The following is a 20,235-nucleotide window of genomic DNA, read 5'->3' as shown; positions in this document are numbered from 1 at the left end:
GGAAGAGAATCAGAGTGTCCAGACTCCTCCTGAGCAAATTGCAGGTCCATCAAGAGAAAACACCATAGAGTCAGAGGAGGGTGACGAGCTGCCACAAAGAAGATCAAAGACCAGAGAGACACTGAAAGGAGATAAGTGGCCAGAACCGCAAGTGACTAAGGGAAAAGTGGTTGTCGAAGATGCAATAGAAGAGGAGGTAGATACAACAAGAAGAGAAGATCTGAGTGAAGGAGAGTTGCAGGGTGATCGCAAGTTGAAAAGAAAGAGAGTGGCAAACAGAAGGTATGCAGGTCCTGAATGGGCATATGCAACGTCAGCTGAGTGGCAACAAGAGTTCTTGGCATTCTGTTTTGATCGAGAAGTCCCAGGTCAGTACTTTGGCACCTGAGTCTGGCCATAGAAAGAGACTGTGTTGATGTGAAAATTGAGTCAAAGAAAACTGAGAAAAGAGATTGATAAATCACCGGATGTAACCATCCTCTGTTGGTTGTTGTTTTAACTTATAATACTTTGTTTTCTGATTCTTTACAGATCATGGCTAACGTTAGAGATGATAATACGGGAAGTAGGCGTTGTAAATATTTGGGTGTTGGTTTGAGTGTCGTGTGTGTGATATTCATCATAGTTCTGATTGTGGGAATGCCATTGGTGGATAAGAGTGAAACTAAATGCTACAATTCCTGAGACCGCCGCTACACTAACAGCTTGGGAGGGGTTCCAGCAGGAGACAAGATATTTGCATGAGGGAACTAACATAAAAGGGGATCTATCAACTAATGTTTTCTATCGCTTGCTGAGTGAATATGTTGACACTATAAATGCGAAAGATTGTTATGTGTGTACACAGATTCCTGTTTCAGTGCAAGAGGGAGTTACCTATCATAGTTTGCCTCTAACATATGGGATAAGCTGTAGTCTGTTACTAACACGATTCTATAACCAGGAGGAGATTCCATACTTTTATTCAAATCACGACCTTGTGTTTTCTTATGTGCCTATCATAGGAGATTTAAATAGTGTAGCTAAATACTATAGCATAAAATTAATTAAGGGGTTCTTTGAAGCAACATTAACACTTAGGCCCGTATTTATACTTTTTTAGCGCCGCATTTGCGTAACTTTTTGACGCAAAAGCGGCGCAAACTTGCATAATACAATTGTAGTTTGTAAGTTTGCGCCGTTTTTGTGTCAAAAAGAGGCGCATATGTTGCGCTAAAAAAGCATAAATATGGGCCTTAGTACATCCTATGCACACCACAATAATTTGACATGTTTGCTGACATCTGTAGAGAAAAGCTTTCTATATCACATAGAAGATAGAAGAAGGGCATTGAAGCGGAGGTTAGAAAAATGCTTGCAGCAGCAAGCTTTTGTAAATAGTGAGAGTTACAGTGCGGTTAGGGAACAAGGGAAATTAGCTTTAGATGCACTACACATAGGTAAGCTTTGCATTACGCGACCAAAGTCATATTATGACAATGTGTTAGTGGGAACGAGTGAATGTAAACATGTGTTTTTGTTTCAGAGTAAATGGACTTTCATGTTAAATGGACAGGATCCAACGATCCCTGGGATCTATTATACATGTGGACTTAATGCTTATTACCGTCTTCCAAAGGGATGCTATGGGACATGTTATTTGGGGATAGTTTTCCCAAAGATATATCAATTAGAGATCTTGAAAAAGTTTCTGAAATTATCTGAATTACATCGTACTAGACAAAGGAGAGAGACTGCTGCTGGTGTAGTAGGAGACATATTTAGGGCAATAATTCCTTCAGTGGGAGTTATTTTGAATTCCATAAAGATTCGAAAGTTGTCTACTATTGTGGATAACATGCTGACAAATTTTACAGGGGCTATACTCCTGATGGATACTGAACTTGCTGCGGAGAGGGCTATGACTGTTCAAAACAGGCTTGCTTTAGACATTCTTTTAGCGAAAAATGGCGGAGTTTGTAAAATGCTTAATGAGCGTCATTGTTGTGCTTACATACCTGATAATAGTAATGAAATTAGAAGTATGCTTACTAACCTAACAAGAGACAGTATAGATTTGAAGGAGCTGAAAGAACCTGGAGTTTGGGAAAAGGTTGGAAAGGGACTTGCTAAAGTGGGAAATTGGTTTAGTAATATTTGGCATGGGATATTAGCAAAAATAATACAGGGAACATTGATTGTAATAGCTTGCATGCAAAATTAGTAAAAGAATTAAATTAAAATTGGCGAAAAATAATAAGAGGAGGGAAGAAAAGAAAAGAGAAAAATGTTCAGAGCAAAATTAGAAGGGGCACTGTTGAGAGAAGAAATTGAAATGAGAGAATTCTAGGATGGAAATTGTAAAGGAAAAGGTTTGTGTGATGACAAGAGTCATCAGAGGAGGGGTTGTTGGAGTGTAACTTTTAAAATTAATATTAACATGAAAAGCTTGCAATATAATGTGTAATGAAGCCGAGTAGAAGATATGTTAACCTAGAAAAATAATGTACGCGTTTGAAATGTGCCCACGGAGAGTGGCCACCGATGTATACGATGATTAATAAAACTGACTAATAATGAATTAACAATGTACTAATGTATGGTTTTGTATTAGCGTATCTTAATTAGAGTCGTGTATTAGGGTTTTGCTAAGTTAATCACTAGGCCTTAGTTAGCAAGGGTCTGGGCCTAGCTGCCTGGTCTCATATTAATTGTGTTTTTCTAACATGCAATGTGCTGTTTCCTGAAGGACACGAAGCTGTACTTTTCCAGAAGCTAGAGATGTGTGTGTAGCCGTAGTAAATTCTTTCTCATGGGACCCGACTTGCTCAAGGAGACATTCTTGCCAAGTGCAACAGTGTAATTCGCAACAGGTGCAAGGTTGCCTGGACTAGGAGAAGACAATGGAACTACTGACTGGAGCGACAAGTGCAACTTTTCTTACCTGACATTCCACCCGATGAAGACGTCAATCACAGGAGCCAATCAACTGCATGAGAACTGTGTTAGGGGAAAATTCTAGTAAGGTGTGTGGAGAATTATTGGACAGAGATAATGATGCACCAAATATTGCCCAATGGGAAATTAGAGACTTGTTTGACAGTTTTGATATAACGGCGCGACCCGAGGAGAAGCCAGCCATTATCGAGCCATTCTTAGCCATTACTTTGCCACTCTTGAAGCCATTCTTCATTATCCCTTGCCATTCTGAGAGACTTTGGGGCATATTTATACTCTGTTTGCGCCGAATGTGCGTAAACATTTTTGACGCACAATCGGCGCAAACCCTGCCCCATATTTATACTTTGACGTCCGACCCCGCGGGCATCAAAGTTCCACCATGTGCGTCATTTTTTGGAAGGGGGAACCAGCCTTGCGTTAATTATATGCAAGGTAGGCGTTCACTTCCAAAAAATGACTTTAAGGCCTGTGCCCCATATTTATACTCTGACGTCATTTTGACGCACAGGAGGGGGCAGGCCTTAAAAAACGGCGCCCAGCCTGATGGGCGCCGTTTTTTAACACCTGGGTCAGGGCAGGCGTTAAGGGACTTGTGGGCTCAGAAGGAGCCCAGAGGTGCCCTCCCATGCCCCCAGGGACACCCCCTGCCACCCTTGCCCACCCCAGGGGGACACCCAAGGATGGAGGGACCGATCCCAGGGAAGTTGAGGTAAGTTGGGGTAAGTATTTTGTTTCGTTTTTTTTTGTGGCATAGGGGGGCCAGATTTGCCCCCCCCTACATGCCACTATGCCCAATGACCATGCCCAGGGGACATAAGTCCCCTGGGCTTGGCCATTGGGTAAGGGGGCATGACTCCTGTCTTTGCTAAGACAGGAGTCATGTCAATGGAGGTTGGGCGTAAAAAAAAATGGCGCAAATCGGGTTGAGGCCTGAATTTTGCCTCAGACCTGACTTGCCCCATTTTTTGACGCCCAACCTCCATTTTCCCCTACGCCGGCGCTGCCTGGTGTGAGTCATTTTTTTTGACGCACACCAGTCCGCAGCGCCGGCTAACGTCATTGAAAAAATAAGGCGCCCGCATGGCGCTTTGGAATGGCGTTAGCCGGCGGTAAAACTTTTGCCGCACAACTGCGTTGCCGCAGTTGTGCGTCAAAAAGTATAAATATGGGCCTTTGTCTTTGGCGGTCTTATACCTTAAACCATCCTCACTTTGGGGGTCATTACAACAGTGGCAGTAAAAGCCGCTTACCGCCGTGCAGAAGACCGCCAACGCACCGCCGCGGCAAACCGCCACGGTCATTATGACCCACAACTCGAAAATCGCCAACATACAGACACCCACAGAAGTCCGCCACACCAAAGGCCAGCGATAAACTGGCGATAACCAAACCAACACCGTCACGCCAACAGAAATACGCCCACACTATCACGACACACTAATCCACGCGGCGGTCTTTCAACCGCGGTATCCCATTGGCGGTACACACCGCCGTGCTCAAAATACACACACTCCTACAAAACACAGCCACATTGGACAAATCCAAATACACACACCTGATACACATGCAAACACCACTCCCACACACCCAATACAATATAAAACACACACCCACATCACCTACAAACCCCCACCACAAAAAAATCGGGACGACGCACAGAGAGAGAGACCATATAGAAGAATCGAGCACCCAGACGCACATATTACCATCACCCACACAAATACCACGCACTTCACACAACACACCACTACACATCACAACACTTATCACCACACATTCCACCCCACACATCAACAACACCACCCCATGGCACCGCAAAGACACCCCAGGTTTTCGGAGGAGGAACTCAGGGTCATGGTGGAGGAAATCATCCGGGTAGAGCCACAGCTATTCGGAGCACAGGTGCAGCAGACATCCATTGCAAGGAAGATGGAGCTATGGAGCAGAATAGTTGACAGGGTCAACGCAGTGGGACAGCACCCAAGAAATCGGGATGACATCAGGAAGAGGTGGAACGACCTACGGGGGAAGGTGCGTTCCGTGGTATCCAGACACCGGATTGCAGTGCAGAAGACTGGCGGCGGACCCCCACCTCCTCCCCCAGAATTTACGACATGGGAGGAGCAGGTCTTTGCGATACTGCATCCTGAGGGCCTCGGCGGAGTATCTGGAGGAATGGACTCTGGTAAGTGACATCTTCACTACTTCATCCCCCCCACCCCACCTGCATGCCAACACATACCCCTACCCTCAGCCTCACCCCCATCACTCCTACTCCTTGCAAATGTCCCACCATCACAACGCACCCATCCCAACACCAAGCCCTGCATGCGACCACAAAGCATGGACCCCCATCACCAAAGCATGCCCACTGCACATACCCATACCCCCCCAAACCACCGACACAAAAGCCCCCACACAGAAATGCAAGCACTGGGGGACACGGGCACCCACCCATTGCACACCATTCCACACACAGATGCAATAATCATGCTTTTATACCCCTGCAGGACCCCTACGCAACGTCACCGCACAGGAGGGTCCACAAATGTCCACCCCCCCCCCAGAAGAGGCCCACAGTGATGACTGCAGCTCTGTCGACCTGGATCTAGATGACCAGCCCGGCCCATCGGGGACCTCGGGACAGTCGGTTCCCCTCACACAGCCACAGGCCACTGCAGACCTACCCCCCTCTGGAAACACCAGCACAGCACCCACCCAGCGGGCCCACACCTCTGTCTCCAGGACACGTCAAACAGCAGTGTGTTCACCACTACAGGGCACCCAGGTTAACCCACCACCCCAACAACAACAGGGACCTGGGGGCAGAGGCAGTGGGCACACGGTCCAGGGGACAGAGGCCCAGGAAAACAGGGGAACTGGGAGGGCTGCTGTGCGACAGGGTGGGGACAGGCCCAGGGAACCCACTCTCCACGAGGCCCTCTCCTCCATCATGGGAGCATACCACCACTTCCAGGAGACGATGGCTACGGTACTAGCCAAGTTTCAGGAGACCCAGCGCATGCAGGAGGAACAGTATTTGGGCTTCAGGGAGGAACTCAGACCCATCAGCTCCGCCCTGGGCACCATCGTAGGGGTGCTTAATCTGGTAGTGACCACTTTGAGGGACACTGTGGCACCACAAAGGGCCCCTGACACTAGCACGGACCAAGAACTGCACACCACCTCCGCCGGCGCTAGTGGACAGGAGGCACCGACACAGGACCAACAGGCCACCAGCACCCCACCCCCTGCAGAAGGAGAACCACCCCGCAAGCGGTCCCAGTGATCCAGGAAGAGGACAGAGTAAGATGCCAAGACCCCCGCCAAGAAAGGATACCACCCTGATAGTCATCCCACTGTCCCACTTTGTCACCCTGTCCATCCTTAAACTGCCCCAGCTCCACTTCCCAGACCCATTTGGACAATGCACCTGTGAGACTAATAGACTGGACTCTGCCATGGACATTCCTCCACCATCACCCCTCACCAATTTACAACCCCCCTCCAATAATTTGCACCTTAATAAACACAAAACAATCAGGAGTCTGTCTGTGAATGTGAATATATTTATCTGTAATTACAGTGCCAAAATGCTTATTTACATTGTGATGCCATAATACCAATGTCACACAGCTGTAGTCCATGGGGAAACAAAGCAGATGTCACACTGTGGGACCCAGATCTCTGAAATTGTAAGGGAAAGTGACAACTCAGTTACCATACACTGGGTGAAAAGGACAGACAGTACAGAGGTAGTAGTGTTTAAGTACATGTAGTAGGCCGGTTTGTATTCTTACCTCTGTTCATTGGAAATATTGCAGTATCACCGTGTTCCTGTTGTCTATGTCGTCTTCTTCGTCTTCCTCCTCTTCACTCTCCACAGGCTCCACAGCTGCTACAACACCACTATCTGGACCATCCTCCTGCAGAAAAGGCACCTGGTGACGCAAAGCCAGGTTGTGAAGCATACAGCAGGCCACGATGATCTGGCACACCTTCTTTGGTGAGTAGAATAGGGATCCACCTGTCATATGGAGGCACCTGAACCTGGCCTTCAGGAGGCTGAAGGTCCGCTCAATCACCCTCCTAGTTCGCCCATGGGCCTCATTGTAGCGTTCCTCTGCCCTAGTCCTGGGATTCCTCACTGGGGTCAGTAGCCATGGCAGGTTGGGGTAACCAGAGTCACCAATTAGCCACACACGGTGCCTCTGGAGCTGACCCATCACATAAGGGATGCTGCTATTCCGCAGGTTTTAGGCGTCATGCACTGAGCCAGGGAACATGGCATTCACATGGCAGATGTACTGGTCTGCCAAACATACCATCTGGACATTCATGGAATGATAATTCTTCCGGTTTCTGTACACCTGTTCACTCCTGTGGGGGGGGGACCAAAGCCACATGGGTCCCATCAATGGCACCTATGATTCTGGGGATATGTCCAAGGGCATAGAAGTCACCTTTCACTGTAGCCAAATCCTCCACCTCAGGGAAAACGATGTAGCTCCGCATGTGTTTCAGCAGGGCAGACAACACTCTGGACAACACGTTGGAAAACATAGGCTGGGACATCCCTGATGCTATGGCCACTGTTGTTTGAAATTACCCACTTGCTAGGAAATGGAGTACTGACAGCACCTGCACTTGAGGGGGGATTCCTGTGGGATGGCGGATAGGTGACATCAGGTCTGGCTCCAGCTGGGCACACAGTTCCAGAATAGTGGCACGGTCAAGCCTGTATGTCAGGATGAGATGTCTCTCCTCCATTGTCGACAGGTCCACCAGCGGTCTGTACACAGGAGGATGCCGCCATCTCCTCACATGTCCCAGCGGACGGTGCCTATGAAGGACAACAGCGAGCACAGAGTCAAACATCCCAGAGGTACGTAACCCCAGCTTTAAAAAAAAACGGATCTTAACCCATCGAATGGCTTGTATGAGTGTGGATGCAAGGCCTAGGTATGTGTGACGCAGTACAAAAAGTAAGGCATGTGGGCCCCTGAAATGGCTGCTGCCTGACCTGTAAAGTGTGACAATGGGATGTGAGGTAACTGTGCTGGCGTTGCACACCGTGGCGGTAGGCGGTCGAAGACCGCGGCGCAATGCTGCATTGGTTAACATTGGACCCTATGGGTCTCAGGAGCCAATGACGATGTGCGCCGGCGGTCGCGGTATGCACCGCCGCGGACGTGACCGCCATTTTCTCTCTGTTAATTCACTCGATACCTGATCTTCGACAGGAGAGGACCTACACTGCAAGTGCTGCTGTGACCTCGGTCTGGAAGGGACAATGGCTCATGCGACTGGGGAAAGGGCCCCTGCCTTCACATCGGAGGAGTTGGAGAAGCTTGTGGATGGGGTCCTCCCCCAGCACGCGCTACTCTACGGTCCTCCAGACAAACAGGTAAATACACTGGGAGCATGCTGTATGGGCTATGCCTGTGTTGAGTGGGGTGGATGAAAGATGGGGGGGGGGAGAGATTGTGGCATGTTTGAAATGACGGTGAGTGCATGTGCCACATGGCAAGGGTAGGGATGGGGGGCCACTCACATTGATGGTGCAGAAGGTAATTACTTTTCTTCTCCCCCTGTACATTTCATATAGGTCAGCGCCCACCAGAAGACGGATATATGGCGTGCCATCGCCAAGGACGTCCGGACCCTGGGGGTCCACCACAGACGGGGCACCCACTGCCGGAAGAGATGGGAGGACATTCGCCGCTGGAGCAGGAAGACGGCGGAGGCTCAGCTGGGGATGGCCTCCCAACGTGGGAGGGGTGCCCGTCGGACCTTGACCCCCCTGAGGTTCCGGATCCTGGCGGTGGCCTACCCCGAGTTGGATGGGCACGTGAGGGCATCACAGCAGACACAAGGGGGTGAGTACACTCACATTCTGCTAACTTTGCGCGCTGTGGAGGTGTCTGGGTGGTGGAGGAGGGCTGTGGGTATCCCTAGGCCAGGGCGAGTTCCGTAGGCTAGGCCCCTCCGTAAGGCACGGCCCTGTGCCCCCGCTCCCCACCTCTGTAGGGTGCCAAGTACAGCTATTCATGGCCCTGTGTCACCTATGTGTGCAGATGTCGTCCATAGCCTTGTAGGCCATGTCCCAGGGATTGCAAAGTGGACCCCAAGTGCGCGGCGTAGTGCAGGGGGCTTCTGTGTCTGTGCTGTCCGCCAACGGTAGCGGGAATGCATGCATTCAACATGTCTTTCTTCTGTTTCCCCCCCCCCTTTTTGTGGTATTCCTGTTCATGTGTGCATTAGCATCATCAGGCGGAGGAGCAGTGGCACCGGAGCACGAGGGAGCTGCATCCCACATGGCCATGGAGGGCCACACTACCGACTCTGAAGTCGCCAGTGGGACGGAGGCCGAGGGGAGCTCCACGGCGGGTACACGAGCGGACATTAGTGGATCGGACTCGTCCTCTGATGGGAGCTCCCTTGTGGTGGCGGCAACATCTCTGCCCCCCGCAACAACAGGTACAGCCGCCACCCCCGCACCAGCACTGCCCTCCCAGCAGCCCCTCAGCGTTTGCCCCGTGCCAGCTCACCCAGGAAGGTGAGCATCTCCTTCGCCCCAGGCACCTCAGGCCCTGCTCCAGTCACCCCTGCTGCCCTCAGTGAGGAGGTCATTGACCTCCTCAGGTCGCTCACTGTTGGGCAGTCTACCATTTTGAATGCCATCCAGGGTGTAGAAAGGGAAGTGCACCAAAGTAATGCATACCTGGAGGGCATTCATTCTGGTCAGGCTGCCCTTCATCGAACCCTGCAATCTCTGGCCTCAGCACTGATGGCAGCCATTGTCCCTGTGTCTAGCCTCCCCCCTCCAACTTCCTACACCCAGACCCAATCCCCTGTACCTCTGCCTATCCCAAGCACACCATCAGACCAGCCTGCACACACCTCAACATCCAAGGGCAGCTCACGCAGACATAAGCACCACACATTCCACAGGCAGTCACACAAGCAACATCCACATACAGACATACCAACATCCACTGCCTCCACTGTGTCCCCCTCCTCCACGTCTCCCTCCTCCCTGCCAGTCTTGTCTCCACTCACACCTGCATGCACAGCATCTTCAGCCACTACGTCCCTCAGCAGCACACACACCAGAACACCCCGCACACGTGCACTCACCACCCCCACTGCCATTTACACGTCCCCTGTGTCCTCTCCCAGTGTGTCTGTGCCACCCCCTCCCAAGATACACAAACGCAGGCAGCCACCCACCCAACAGCCATCCACCTCACGACAGCCTACAGCCCAGGCACCTGCACCCAAAGCCACCCCACTTACACCTCCTACAACCACAACCTCTTCCTCCACTCCCATACCCACTACACCTACCCGTCCCACTGCTCCCAAACTTTTTTTCCTCTCCAAACTTAACCTCTTTCCCTCAACTCCCCCACCCCGTCCATGTCATAGGCCCAGAGCTAGCACCTCAGCCACTACATCACCGGGCCCGGTGGTGCATGTCGTACATGGTCACTGGAGTGCACCGCCCACCAGGGCAGCCAGTCTGGTATGGAGCCACAGCACAGCCATCCCCCTCCTCAGAAACATCCAAAAATTGACAGTGCACGGCGGCAGAGGATCAAGACACCAGGGACAAAAAACCCTACCAGGGCTCCTGGCGGGAGTGTCGAGGCAGCTGGGACACCGGCCAAGGTGGGGAAGGGCCACAGGAGAGCAGGAAAGGCTGGGAAGGGCAGCACGCCCGACAACACCGCCATCAGCCCAGCTGGCCCGGAGGGCCACGCAAGCCCCATCCCAGCTGGCCAGGAGGCCACCAAAAGCCCCAGCACAGCTGCCCAGGAGGCCACCAAAAGCCCCAGCACAGCTGCCCAGGAGGGCCCCGGCACCCACAGGACAGGTGGGCAGGAGGGCCCCGCCAGGCCCAGGCCAGATCGCACATGAGCACCCCGGCATGGCCAGCAACGCTGAACAGGGGCCCGCCATCTGAAGCACCGCTGAACAGGGGACCGCCATCTGAAGCACCGCTGAACAGGGCACGGCTATCTCAAGCACCGCTGAACAGGGGACCGCCATCTCAAGCACCGCTGAACAGGGCACGGCTATCCCAAGCACCGCTGAACAGGGGACCGCTATCCCAAGCACCGCTGAACAGGGGACCGCCATCTCAAGCACCGCTGAACAGGGCACGGCTATCCCAAGCACCGCTGAACAGGGGACCGCCATCTGAAGCACCGCTGAACAGGGCATGGCTATCTCAAGCACCGCTGAACAGGGGACCGCCATCTCAAGCACCGCTGGACAGGGGACCGCAATCTCAAGCACCGCTGAACAGGGCACGGCTATCCCAAGCACCGCTGAACAGGGGACCACCATCTCAAGCACCGCTGAACAGGGCACGGCTATCCCAAGCACCGCTGAACAGTGGACCGCCATCTGAAGCACCGCTGAACAGGGCACAGCTATCCCAAGCACCGCTGAACAGGGGACCGCCATCTCACGCAGCGCTGGCCCATGAGCGGCAGGGGCAGTGCTGCATCTGTGTCGGACAGGGCTGCACGATGCACTCTGGGCACCAGGCCCCCTCCAGAACCAGAGGAGACATGCATCCACTACCTCATTCCTGCACAGGAAGAAGCACTCTGGCCAACAGGCACCCTCCAGAACCAGTGGAGACTGTTATCCACTTGAGAGACTGTGGCTTTGCACTCCCAAGGATGGAACAGTGGGAAACCCACCCACTGTAGAGACTTGAGAGACTGTGGCTTTGCACTCCCCAGGATGGAACAGTGGGCAACCCACCCACTGTAGAGACTTGTGAGACTGTGGCTTTGCACTCCCCAGGATGGAACAGTGGGAAACCCACCCACTGTAGAGACTTGAGAGACTGTGGCTTTGCACTCCCCAGGATGGAACAGTGGGCATGGAGCCCCCTCGTGGATCTGGCGTTGTGCACTCATCCGGCTGAGGTGCCCCCCCTTCCCTTCCCCCTGAGGTGCCTGTAGTTTTGATATCTGATGCCCCTGCAGTGTTCTCTCCGTTTTGGTCAGGTATCCGGTGTGGGCTTTGCCCATGTTTTTTGGGCCCAGTGGTCCACGGACAATGCCTGGTACAATGCCTGGACTTGTAAATTTGGTGCATATAATAGTTTTTAGTGTGTATATATTTTTGATTGCTGTATTTCAATATATTTCAATGGTTACAGTCATTTCCTTTTGTCTTTGCATTCTTCCAGGGGGTCTGGGGGGTGTAACTGTGATGTATAGATATGTATTAGTGTGTGTGTTGTAGTGGGTGAGGGTGGGGGTGGGGGTGTTGCGTGTGTGTGTCACTGTTTTTTCCCTCCCCCCTTCCCTGTGTCGTAGGTGCAGTACTCACCGTTGTCTTCTCCGCCGGCGTACGTGCTCCTGGTAGAGGAGCAGGAAGACTATGGCTGGGAGGATTTGGAGTTCCGGGTCCATGGTGTCCTCATTCCTCGTGGGGTGTGTAGAGGTGAGCGTTTTCCCTTCTAAATGCCTGTTTCCGCCGTGTTTTTATCAGCGGTGAATCCGCTCCGGAAAAGGTGGCGGATTGGACTGTTGTGATACTGTCTGTTGGCGGTGACCGCCGCGCTGTTTGTACCGCCGTGGCGGTCGGAGTGTTAAAGTGGCTGTCTTTGTTGGCGGTTTCCGCCACGGTCGTGATTCCATTTTTTTGACCGCCGGCCTGTTGTAATGACCACCTTTATTCCTTGCCTGTTATGCACTTCTCCTCCTTATGAGGGAAGAGCCTTTTCTTGTTATGGCCTACTGAGACTTACCTGTTTTATCCTGGCTGATGGCGAATCGACTGATGTCCTGAGGATGAAGACTGACGCTGTTTGCTGACTAATTCGGATGGGTAACTCTCTGATGAAATTGTAATTGTCTGTTTGCCTTTTCTTTCTAGGTACCAACTGCTCTTTTGATAGAGACCATAGTTAGATGTTTTCCAAATTCATGTTGCCAAATTGTGTGGAATGAAACCCAACATGCTGATGCTAATTCGAGGTTAGTTATGGAGTTCACTAATACCGGATGCAAATAGACAAATTACTGAATTCTTGCTTTGTTGAATAATGTACTAACGATACTCTGCTAAAGTTGATTCATGTTAACGTCGTGCTTTATTCTAATGTTCATGATCTATGCTTTGATAAAGTTTTGCTCGAGTTGCCAAGTTATAGTGGTTTTGATGTGCTTGTTATTGCTGAAAATAATAAACATGATATTAGATTGTAACTAATAGGGAATAAGTATCCTAACTCTTACTAGATTTGTTGTGGTTATTCATGGCTGAAAGGTCATGGTGCATTCATTGTATTGATCTATATTAAATGTTATTGATTAGCTTGATTGATTAGTATTGTGCATATTGATAGAGTTATTGATTTATTGATTGTGATGCCAAAAGATATCTCGTCCTGGGAAGTCCCCAAACGTGGTCAAAAGGTTCATTGACCTAGATGTGTCTCCTTGTAAGTTTACTTATCAAGGTTCTGACGCGTTATCAATATTCATGGGAATCACAGGAAAAGTACCACAATATTTTCAGTTCTTCATTTTCAATCCTTTCAATTAGGTGAATTAATCATATTTATTGCTTGATTATACAATTAATCAAACTTGTCTCCATTACAGTTTTCCTATGGAGATTGGAAGAAAAAATGTACAATTCTCACTTGTAATTTTGTATTGTAAAAGGATCTTAAAAGTTGTTGAGTGCTAGTGCTTGCTAACATCCCAAACCTGCAGAGACCAGTTCCGACCACCATCATCCAAACAACCTAGATTCTGTCGTAAGCAAGCCACCACTATTCAAAGAGTACTATTGCATCCAGTGTTTGTAATACCCATTGACATTCAATTGCACTTTCTTTTTCTTGCCCCACAAAAGTGCCTATGTCCCATTATGCCCGCTGTATCTCACTCTTTTGCCAATTGTTTTTTGACTGCAACTTTCTGTCACCTGTCTGGACTCCTGTATTTTTTCCCCCTTCCTGTAAAAAACAGACTCTAGTCTCATTTTTGCAGCTGAAGGGAGGGACAATGAAGCACACATTATGTGCATCATGTTAACTACTTGACTCATTGTACTATCACTTGTTGAGAAACTAATCATGTGTTATCCAGCATTGACAACAGCATAGGGTTCCAGGGTTGCTACCTGTTCCTCACCCCCTTGTCAAATGTTTCCTTCTCTCCTACACCTTGGGTGAGCTCTGCTCCTACTATTGCTGCCATGATGATTCTTGTTCTACAAAGAAAGAAGCCTGTGCTGCTTTTGCAGCCAGCTCTGTACCCATTATGTGAGGGCGGGAACCTTGCACAGCTGCTTATTGAGCAGCATTTTTTTTAAGAAGGGGCGGATACACTGCTCCAGAACAATTGTACATATTCAGTTTGAAAGGTGTGCAGTGCTTCTTACAAGTGCCTGGATCCATTATCAAGACAGGTGCTCCCTTCCTGGATCCTGTGCAGCTCCCACCTTGGTCCCTACCCTGCTGCTCTTCCTTGGAGGCTGTGCTGCTTCCCCACTACTTCTGGAGACACTCACCTGCTCCTTGACCCCCAAACTGTTCTCCACTATCCGTGGATCCCTGCCCTGCTCTTTGTCTCCCCGACCCCTCGCAATAAGTGCATCAGAATTCATCAGCATTCCGACAACACACACCTGTACTTTGATGACCACTCCAGACACCCAGCGCCTCAAACACTGCCTGCATCTCATGCAGACCTCGATGTCCTACATCTAAATGAAGCTCAACCCTATCCGAACATAATTCGGGCCATATGCAAACAACGATAAGCAATAACTTATCAAAACCTGGCTCAACTGTATGAACCTAGAAGAATTTGAATGTGAACTTTCACCCACTGCCAAGTTTCTTCGATTCAACCTGGCAACAAATTACTGCCAAGAAACACATTGCCAAGAAAGCTAAGATCACCTAGTATCAGCTATCTCTACTTAAAAAGTGAAATCCTTCAACCAGAAAGTAACTTCAGAGCAGTTGTTCAAGCCCTCATACTCTCAAATTTGGATAGTAGCAATGTCGTGGTCCATGGCCTCCTTCTTTAAAGGCATCCTGAAAAGGCAGCATACATACTCAAGCACCTGAACACATTGTCCCCACCCTATTGGAAATCTACTAGTTTCCCTTGCAGGCCTTGAACATATTTAAAACCAGCGGTATCATATACAAAGGCATCATATCCCACAACCTGGCCAGTTTGACTGACAAGCTCACCATCTTCACTGGCTTTAGGCAACCTGCAAACAGGACACCATCAGACAGAGACAAGGAAGTGCAACATAGAAATAAAACAATACACTAGGCCTTCTTCATCTATGCACCCTGGACCTGGATCAACATTTCCAAATCTGCTCTTATGTAGGAAAGCGCTAAGCAGATTTCTTTAATGAAAACTGCATAATAATTAGGGCTCCCAGATTTCCGTTTGTACTGATTTTCACAGATAAATACAGACAGAAAACAAAGTGTTTCATGCCTGTATTTATTTTTAAAAATGGAAAAATACAGATTTTTTTTTCTTTTGAGTGACTTTCCATACTGTTTTCATCTCTTCCAAGCCAGCCGCTGGGCAGATAGAAAGCATGGAGAGTTAAAAACAAGATGAGATTTCCTTACATCGCAACATATGTCAACATGCATTTGCAGTGTAATGCTAATATTTAACTGCAGGTGGATTTTTTTTATTTGGCTGCTTAATCTGATAAAACACAACAGGTGTCAAAGTATAAGTGCACGTTTATTAGTTAAATGTGGGAATATACCATTTTACACCTTCATTTATTCACAGAACACAAAATAAATAAGGATAAATACTGATAAGATGGCCAAAAAATAAATATGGATAAATATCAATTGAAATGTTAAAAAAATAATTACCATAAAACCGGGAGCCCTAATCATAATGCAGTAACAGTAGACTTATGCTTTCAAAAAATAATTCCACACCCAATCACATTGACAGAATCTCTGCCTTTTACACTGACCACTCTCTGCTATCGTTCTGCTTCATTTGTGCTACATATACATACATACATACATACACATATACATGCATACATAAATACATACGGATCCCTTCCTTTGGACCCTGTGCTCTGCATGTTGCTTCCTGTTTCCTTCATCCTGTGATGCTTATCTTCCTTTTGGGCCCTTCCCTCCTCCCTGATCTCAGGACCCTGCACTCCTGTCCACCACTATGGACGGTGGTCCATTCCCCACCCTCTATATACTGAGTACTGCTCTGTGTGCCCTCTAGGGTATGTGGTTGTCTTCATCCCCTCTGGATCGTTCACCTCTTGCCACACCCAAAGGGACCTCTGCTTCTCTTTGCCCCTTCTGGGCCTGGAACTGCAGTCTTTCTCGTTTGCTTCCTCCTTCTTATATCCTGCACTGATCCTATCTCCTTAGTTCCTACTCCCAAGCCATGGCAATTATTTTTGCTCTCGTGTAGCGAGTGATAAGGTACTCTCCAAGTTCCACAAATATAAAACACAGGTACAAAATGACTGAAGCAGTGGAACTTTCACTATACCTCTATGGTACTCTTCATTTATTCATCTGCACGAACATCTTTTCACTATACAAAAGCCATACGAAATAGCTTTGTCTGTGATTGTTAACATATCACTTTCAGAGGTCAGACTGTTTCCTATTACTCTAAACTTTGTCAGACTTACGAACTGAGATACAGGGAGTTGACAGAGCTACAGGATTAGAAACCACTGGGGAGCAAGGGGGTGGTGGTACTAACCTTCGATGCCCTGGCAGACTACCACCATATTAAAGACCCCTTCCTGTTTGGCACAAATATCCATGCCCTCAGAGAACTTGTCAAACATATAGATGCATGTTTTGTAGGAGATGGCACTCACTGTTTCCCACCAAAATCATGAACACAGACTGTATATATACGGTGCTCCTGGAAGGGGAGATCCACCCTACTCCCCCAAATTCCCCCGGAAAAGGGGTTGACAATTTAAATGAAATCCAAAGTCAAATTCAAGTCAATGTCATCATATAATGTGTTTCTCTGTTCTGTCCTGTATTTGTTCCATGCTTGCAGTGCTTGTTTCAGACATACAATCCACGTTCCTCACAATCGTTGTCAACGTTCCAGCCAACAAGTGTTTCATCATGCGAGTACACAACCATATTGTCGCCTGAATGAGGGACGCCAACAGTTTGATCAAGGAGCTGAACACAGAATATGGTAAAATGAAGGAGACAACACACATGAGGTCATATTTATACTTTTTGACGCAAACCAGTGCCAACACTGGTTTGCGTCAAAGAATTTACCGCCGGCTAACGCCATTTCAATGCACCAGGCAGGCGCCTTATTTATGGATTGATGGTAGCCGGCGCTGCGGGCTGGTTAGAGTAAAAAAAAAATGACTCTAACCGGCCAGCGCAGGTGTAGGGAAGAATGGGGGTTGTGCATCAAAAAATGGTGCAAGTCAGGTTAGAGTCAAAAATCATGGCTCTCACCGGACTTGCGCCATTTTTTGACTCACAACTCCCATTGAAATGACTCCTGTCTTAGCAAAGACAGGAGTCATGCCCCCCTGCCCAATGGTCATGCCCAGGGGACTTATGTCCCCTGGGCATGGCCATTGGGCACAGTGGCATGTAGGGGGGCCCAAGTTAGGCCCCCCTATGCCACATATTTTTTTTTTTTAAAAATTACTTACCCCATCTCACCTGTACTTACCTGGGATGGGTCCCCCCATCCATGGGTGCTCTCCAGGGGTGGGTGAGGGTGGCAGGGGGTGTGCCTGGGGGCAGGGAAGGGCACCTGTAGACTGCTTCCATGGTCAGAGACCATGGAAATGAGCCCACAGGTCCCTTAACGCCTGCCCTCACCCAGGCATTAAAAAACGGCGCAAATCAGGCTGGGCGCCATTTTTTAAGGCTCGCAACCTCCTGTGCATCAAAATGACGTGGGAGTATAAATAAGGCGCAAAGGCCTTAAAGTCATTTGTTGGACGGGAACGCCTACCTTGCATGTCATTAACGCAAGGCAGTTTCGCACATCCAGAATATGACGCTCACTGCTGAATTTTGACGTTCGTGGGGTCGGGTGTCAAAGTATAAATATGGTGTTAGGTGTTAGAGTATAAATATGCCCACTGGTCTCTGCCAAATAAGGACTAATGATTTTAGAGGATAATTTGAGTAGGCACCCCTGACAAAGTCACAGTGATTTTGCTCGCATGACGAAAAACGTGTTGGCTGGAATAAATACAAGATGAACAGATGAACACGTTATATGATGACATTGACTTTAATTTGACTTTGGACGTGTGCCTTGGATTTCATTTAAACCCTCAGAGAAGCTGTTCCACAATAGCTCCTCTGAAGGCATTGTAAGTTCTCTGAACTGCCACCATGCTTCTTGCATAAAGTTTCTTAGCAAACTTTAATGCTTTACTAAAACAAACTAAAACGCAAGGGTTTATTTTCATATATTTTTTCTTTCCATTTGATTTAACAATAGATTTCCTATTGTGGTACACACTAGGGGAACTATTAAATTATCAGAGTTTGTGTTATAAATAATTTAGGTTTCCTGTGCTGCTTCAGTGTCTAGCACTATATTTGTTTCAGACAACACATAATTTTCGTTGTAGTACAAAGAACAATTAGCAATGTTCCTTTGGCATAGGTCAGCACCCTAGTACTGGTGAAATCTAAAATAGACACTTGCCAATGACATGTTGTTTATTAATCATGCAGTTATTAAGGAACTTCAACAAGGTCAATTGCATTCATTTTATTAGGTTAAAGGTCATGTAACATCACTTCCTAGAACAATTTAGGGTCAAAGCTCATATGATGCCACTTCCAGTGGAGTTATTATGCTCAAGCGGTGCAGGATGTCACACCCGCTTCCCTTAGCATTTTGGTGAAATGGTATCCGTGCAAGTTACTCACTATATTTTCACTCAGTTCGAGGCACAGGGCGACCTTTAATCAGGTATATGTCAAAGGAGGATGCAGAGTGAAAGGGTGGTGGCGATGTCAATTTACCTACTCAAATCAAGGAGGCCACACATACCTACCTACTTACCTTCAGACATATGCCTCTCACCTGAATACCTGTTTTATCCGAAAAAAACATTTACTCATTCCCTCACTTACTCTTTGACAACATAAGCTAGCCTCGTTCAAAGAGGGCGAATCTAACCATTAATGACTCAATTTTTTCACAAATCTTGGACTCTCTAATTTTTGTAGATTACATCACTAACGTTGCCTTACTTGATTTGGTAAGAGTACACTTGTGCTCAACCTGTTAGGTGTCTTCTTGCGTTCTTCTGAAGGATGGATGTGGTTGATGGGAAGTAGAACACCATGCCTAGTTAATAGCTGCCTTGATACCTTATGTGCCATAGTTGAGATAACCAACCCTGTTCTTGCCGGATGCAAGGAATAGTAAAGGGACATACTGCCTGGTTCTGAAACATTATTGTATTTATTATTAAGTATTTAAGGATTTTTTTAGTGCTGCAAATCACAGGTGATAGCCTAAGAACACTTTTGGTGTGGTGCATGGTCAAGGTTACTAAATAAAAAATATGAAGTGGGTAACAAGAGCCAAAATATATTCGTTCATGCTGAATCCATGATGAAAATAAGGAGTTGAGTCTGAGATCTGACAGGTTGGTGGAATGCATTTGTTATGCCTAGGGGAGAGCCAGGGGTGTCTTGCTAGAGGCCTGCAGTGAGAAAGTCATGCTGTCTTTGTCCTTTGAGAAGTTTCATACTAGTAGACTAATAATCTGCATATTGCACGAGTATAGTGGTTACCATATGACTGCTAAAAAGTCCCATTTTCTTTCCTTACCAGTGTTTCTCCAGTTGAAAACTACTATTCCATTCTTACTTTCCATGAAGTCCACCTTTTTGTCTTCACTCTAAATGGGCAAAAACTGAAGCTATGTTTCTTATGCATGACTGCAAAGACAAAGAAAAAATGTAATTTTTTAAAATCTTTCTCACCTGCTGTGAATGCTTCATAGGGTGCTATGATCAGAAAAAAATGGTAGTCCATGGCACAGTTTCATCCCATGTTCCAGGGATCGTGACTCCTCAGCAATCGATGGAACTTTTTCTGAGTCCCTAAGCCAGTACTAGAAGGAATGTTACAAATGCTTCAGGGGCACTATTGCCCTCTGTTCTAGCTTTCAAAGGCCTGGGTGAAAGAAGGTTGGGACAACTTTGTAGGCTTGATACCCTGTGTTGGACCTGGCCCTTTTTAC

Source organism: Pleurodeles waltl, chromosome 2_1 (genome assembly GCF_031143425.1).
Source record: "Pleurodeles waltl isolate 20211129_DDA chromosome 2_1, aPleWal1.hap1.20221129, whole genome shotgun sequence".
Lineage (NCBI taxonomy): Eukaryota > Metazoa > Chordata > Amphibia > Caudata > Salamandridae > Pleurodeles > Pleurodeles waltl.
Note: the sequence above shows the minus strand (reverse complement) of the source record.